The sequence below is a fragment of the Trichosurus vulpecula genome, chromosome 6, assembly GCF_011100635.1.
Source record: "Trichosurus vulpecula isolate mTriVul1 chromosome 6, mTriVul1.pri, whole genome shotgun sequence".
Lineage (NCBI taxonomy): Eukaryota > Metazoa > Chordata > Mammalia > Diprotodontia > Phalangeridae > Trichosurus > Trichosurus vulpecula.
The window spans coordinates 230,254,801-230,260,662 of record NC_050578.1 but is presented as its reverse complement, the minus strand read 5'-3'; positions in this window follow the sequence as shown (position 1 = coordinate 230,260,662).

Sequence of the window (5,862 nt, the reverse complement as noted above, 5' to 3'; positions counted from 1 at the left end):
GAGGGCTTAGAAGGGTAAGGGATAAGGATACTGGCAGCTTGAGACTTTGCAGGAAACATAGCCTAGACATTTTCTGAATGAAGCCACCAGATTACAAGGCGGATCCTTTCTACAGCTGTCAGTGGTTGTGTCCCACACCCACAGCACTGAGGCACTGATCCCCGCAACACTCTAGTGAAGAGCTGCAGGAGGAAGAAGGACAAAGGTAAAATACCTTGACAGCTTCCCATCACATGAATGTCTGTGGGAACTGGTGCTGTAGTCCGGTATTTCTACCTTTCAGGTCTGTCAGTCAAAGATCAGAGCATGTGTGGAACACCCCAAACAGGAACTTCCCACCTTTAATTATGTGAGGCCAGGCAGAAATGTGACTGGACCTTCTTTCTATGAATCAGTGCCTACGAATGATTAACTAGGAGAAATAATCCATCCAGTGGTGTTTATGCCGACTCTCTTAGCAGGTCTCCCAAGGCATTGGGGAAACTTTAGGAGATCTGACCCTTCTCCAGCTCTCTCCTTGTCTTATCTCTTCCTTGCGCTCTTTGCCATGCTTACTTTAGGACATCTGACCTTACTCTAGTCCTCGATTTACCAAGTAAGTAGGTAGCATAATAGAGCACCAGGTACAGAGTCAGAAAGAATTCAAAATGAGCCTCCAATTGTGTGACCGTGGGCAAGTTCTTTAACCTGTTTGTTTGTCTCAGTTTCTTCATCTGTAAAGTGAGGTTAATTACAACATCTATCTCCCGGGTTGTTGTGAGAATCAAATGAGAGAACAATTTAAAAATGCTTAGTATAGTGCCTGACACATAGTAGGTGCTGTGCATAAATGCAAGCTACTACTATTATAAGTTATATAATTACCCCATCTCACCTTTGTGCTGCTAGCCTTGCTGATTAGGAGTATGGAGGAGGGGATGCCTAGACATGGTATTGTTGTCTGAAAAGTACAGAAGGTAAAGGGCCCACTATTGGCTCCAAATGACAGGAGGGGAAAATGGCATAATAACTCATATTTCTATAACATGGTAAGGTTTACAAAATTCTCTCCTCAGAACTATTCCATGAGACAGGGAGTTTTTGGTCTGGAACTGTAATTTCCTCCATAGGAAGAACTGTGTGTGAAAACTATCTCCCCCCCCCCCCCCCCCCCCCCGCCCACCAATGAAGATCAACAACTTGTCAGTAGGTCAGAGTCTTAGAGAGGTCCCTGGACCATCGAGAACGAAAATGACTTACCTGATGTCACACAGTCAGCGTGTTTCAGAAGCAGGCCCTGAACCAAGGCTTTTTCATTTAAAGCTCAACTCTCTTTGTCCACTATATCATGCTTCCTCTCTAGGCAGGTTGAATGAGTATTCATATTTCTTTTTTTGTGTATATATAGTATTTTGTATTTGTATATATAGTATATATTTGTATCTATGGTATTCTATATTGTATGTTTTTATAGATGAAGAATCTGAGACTCTATTAAGTTAAGAAGTGATGGAATCAAGAGACCTGTATTGGAGAAGCATGAAAAGACTTATATGAACTGAGGCAAAGGGAAGAAAGCAGAACCAGGAGAGCCCCATACACAACGAAGACAATATGTAAGTGGAAAGAACATCGATAACAAAACAATCAGAACTGAATGCTGAGACCAAGCTTAATGATACCACCTTATTATAATAACTAGCCTTTATATACCACCCACCCTGTGCCAGGCACTATGCTAAGGGATTAACAAATATCTCATTTGAAGTGCTATCATCCCCATTTTATACATGAGGAAACTGAGGCAAACAGAGTTTAATTTACTAGCCCAATGTCACACAAGTATCTGAGGCCAGGTTTGAACTCATCTTCCTGACTCCAGGCCCAGTGTTCTACCCAATGTACCACATAAATGCCTTCCAAGCTTAATCCCTAAAGAAGAAGTATAAGAAAACACCTGCTCCTGCTTCTTCCAGAAGTATTTGGGTGGGGGTCAGGGAGAACATGAGTTTAGAAAACTGCATATAATATCAGACTTTTTTGATAAATTGGTTGGTTTTATAGAGTTTTTTCCTTTCTTCCTATTTTAAAATTTCATTATTATAAGAAGCTGGTTTTCTGGGGAGGGAGAAAGAGAAATAAATATAAGTAATGTATAAACAAGATGAATTTCGAAGAGAGAGAAAGAGAGAGACAGAGAGAGAGAGAGAGAGAGAGAGAGGTTTAAGTCTTGGTTCTAAATTCAGCATTCTCCCCACTATACCTTGCTAGAGTTGGAAAGAACATGTAACAGATAACCCAGAGTTGTCCATGTCAAGAGAAAAAAAGAATATAGGCAGGATCAGGTCCCTAGCAGAGGAGAGAGTTGGGGGCGGGGAGTGACTTAAGTATCTGTGTTTCATTTTGTAATGTCACATCTGTGGATGAGAACTGGGTTACAAAGCAATAACATATAAAGGTCCAGGTAAAGATAGCCTTAGGTAGCAGTGAGTTGGAGATGCTGAAAGCCACTCTGCAAGACATAAGCCATTCTTCCTCTTTGTCCAAGCTTCTCTCTCCCAGGCCATCCTGGGACCTGGAGTCCTTAGGGCCTGAGAAGAGCACCCTGAGTAAATTAAAAGCATTGGATTTTGAATAGCCCATGACATCATCATGAGAGACCCTAGCCAAAGGGGTTTTGTCTGAATTATTTCCACGTATCTGTTGTTAGCTAATTAATGAAAGGCAATCCTACTAATGAGCGTGTGAACGAGATGGCTTCTTCATTGTCACAACAGAGATGTTTTCTGGCTTTTTTTTCTTTAAAAGCAGAACAGTAGCAACCTCAACTTTGGCTTTTCTTCATTGTAGGGTCATACAAATGCTTTCTCTTACCAGCTCACTAATACCGAATGATCGTGTGTCAGCTGCTCTGCCCTGAGACACAATCTGTGCCCGGTGCTTGTGTTACAGCCATTTTATTGCAACAAAATGCTTGCATTCTTTTTCAGGGGAGTCAATTGAGTGGGGGAAAGTTATAACACTGCTTTTTTCTATCTAAAACTATGATTGTTTTAATGACACACCACAAAAGACTTGGCTACTCTCTCACTGTAAGAAATATTACTTTATAAAGAATGGAGCCAGTTTCTGTGTCTGTACGATGAGGGGGCTGAATCTTTAAAGCCACTTCTAGCTCTAACATTTGGTGAAATGTGGTTTAAAAGGGGCCTATAGACTGAGTTGGTTTTGAATGCTGAAACTATACTTAAGAATCTGTACCCTCCATTTCTCCATAGTGGGTAGAATGGAGAAAATGGAACTGTGGAGTAGAAAGAGCATTTTCAGTCAGAGGACCTGAGTTCAGCATAGTAAATGGAAACAGCCCTAACCTTAACCCTCTGGAGTCAGAGGGCCTGTGGCCTGGAAGAATGGACAGGACTTGAATAAATAGCAGAAGTGTTTGATCATTCCATCTAAGAACAATGTCATAGAACAAAAGCTATGACGTGGGAGGGAGAATGGTGGGTTCATTCAAATCTTGCCTCGGATGCTTACTGCCTGGGACAAGTCTGACCTCTCTGAGCCTCAGTTTCTTCATATACAAAAGAAGAGTTTGGACTAAATGTCCTCTGAGTTCCATAGATCTTCTGATCCACAACCCCAAACTTAGTTATTTACTACCTATGTAACTTTGGGCAAGTTATTCACTCTCCCCGCTCTGAGCTATGGTTTCTTTGTCTGAAAAATGAAGGAATTGGAACAGAGATTCTTGACTTTTATGGCATGAGTCCCTTTGGCAGTCTGGAATCTCTTCTCAGAATATTTTATAATGCATGAAATAAAATACATAAGATTATAAGGTGTAGGACTGAGGAAGAGAAGAGAACAAACATTTATTAAGTGCCTACATGCTGGGAGCTGTCCCAAGTGCTTTACAAATATCATCCCACTTAATCCTCACAACAACCTTGTGAGAGAGGTGCTGTGTGACTTCCTCCTCCCAGTTTACAATTGAGGAAACTGAGGCAGACAGAGGCTACATGCTTTTCCCAGAATCACATAGCTAGTATGCCAAGAAGACCCTATACAGGGTCACAAAGAGTCCACTGAATGACTGAACAACAACAACAACATAGCTAATAAGTACCTAAAGCTGGATTTGAACCCAAGTCTTTCTTACATCAGCCCAGCACACTATCCACATTACCACCTAGTACAAGGTAAACCAATTATGGTGAAATATAGTTATCAAAATATTAAAAGAACAAATCTTTTGATTCCAGATTAGGAATCCCTGGACAAATGATCTCTGAAGTCCTTTCTAGCTCTCAACCCTATGAAAAAATGTCAGGAAGTTGCTATTGAAAACAGAACACATTCATAACTTGCTTTCCTCACACTTTTACAACTTTATTTCCCTTTATTCACCTTAGCATTTTGCAGGTTTCTGCCAAAGTAGATTGCTAGCTATTGTCTAGACTGGCTATTTTGTCTCCTGACTACTTTCCATACTTCTGTCCTATTTCCTCATGCCCAGAATATGTTTCATGGTCTTCATCATCTTTGAATCATTATCTTCTTTCAAGGTTCTGCTCAGGTGCTACCTCCAGCCATTCTTGACCCCTCCTCCCATGCCCAGTTTCTTTCTTCCTCTTTGAATTATATTGTTTTTTCATATATTGGTTTATCTTGTATCCTCCAATAGAACCTAAGCTTCTTGAAGGCCAGGGTCTGTTTTATTCCTTGTCTTTCCGTCCCCATCACCAGGGATAGCACCTATGTAAAGAGGTTTAGATACTATGATTACCTGGATGCAAGAACTTCTTTTACTGACCTTGGAGCCCAACCACCTATAACTCACAGCTTTAGAGAATGGCCTGAGGTTCAGAAAGGTTATATTTACCCACAATCACACTGCTAGTAAGTGTCAGAGATGGTATTTGAACACAGGTCTTCCTGACTCCAAGTGAAATGACTATACCGCACTGTGTCTTACTTTGCATGTAGTAAATGTTTGTTGAGTTCACATTGTAGTATTAAAAATTACTGAGGCAATAGCTAGTATTTACATAGCACTTTAAGGTTTGCAAAGCAGAGTAAATATGGCATCTTGTGTGCTGTACATTCTATGAGCAAAAATTGGCCCTATCTGAACATCTCACAAACTCACAAGCTCTTTCTTTATTTCCTGAACAGCAATGCTGGTTTGCTCACCACCGCACCCACCCTAGTCTCCCACCACCTCCCCCACCCAGGGGTCTGAGTAATCTTGTTCTATGAGGTTCAGCAAGGTGTACCTTACCCTTGATTTTTGCCATTGTGAGCCCCAAAGTAGAGCACAATTGGGCTCTCAATGAGATCTGTTACAGACACTGGTGAATTTGCCTCAGCTTAAAGCTCTGTGAATAGCCAAGAAGCTATTTGAGCTATTTGTAAGCTTTTGCTCAGATGTTCCTTCTTTCCTTCCTATTGATCCCTCAAAGTATAATATGCCACTCCCCTGGGCATATTGTCCCAGGCTTATTTGCCATGAGGGCAGCTCAGAACAATTTTGCAAAATGAACTCAGCCACACAGAGGTTCATAGATGTCAGGTTCTTTATGGAGGAAGTTTCAAATTCTACACTTGTCAGTTGTTTTCTAAAGAGTTCTAAAATAAGCATAGCTCAGTATGATTTCTCTGGTGTTCTGCGTTCTACTACTAAAGAGCAGCTAAGCTTTCAGGGGCATGCTTTGATCCCCTTTGCTAGAGAGCTGCACTATTATAACAGTTAAAATCTCTTGACATCACTCAAAAACTTGGTCAAATGTTCCAAGTAACATCAAATTTTAAAACAGTAATTTGATAATAGTTAATGCAGTTGGAGTGGCCTGGAGCATATCTTATGAAGCTGGGCATTCA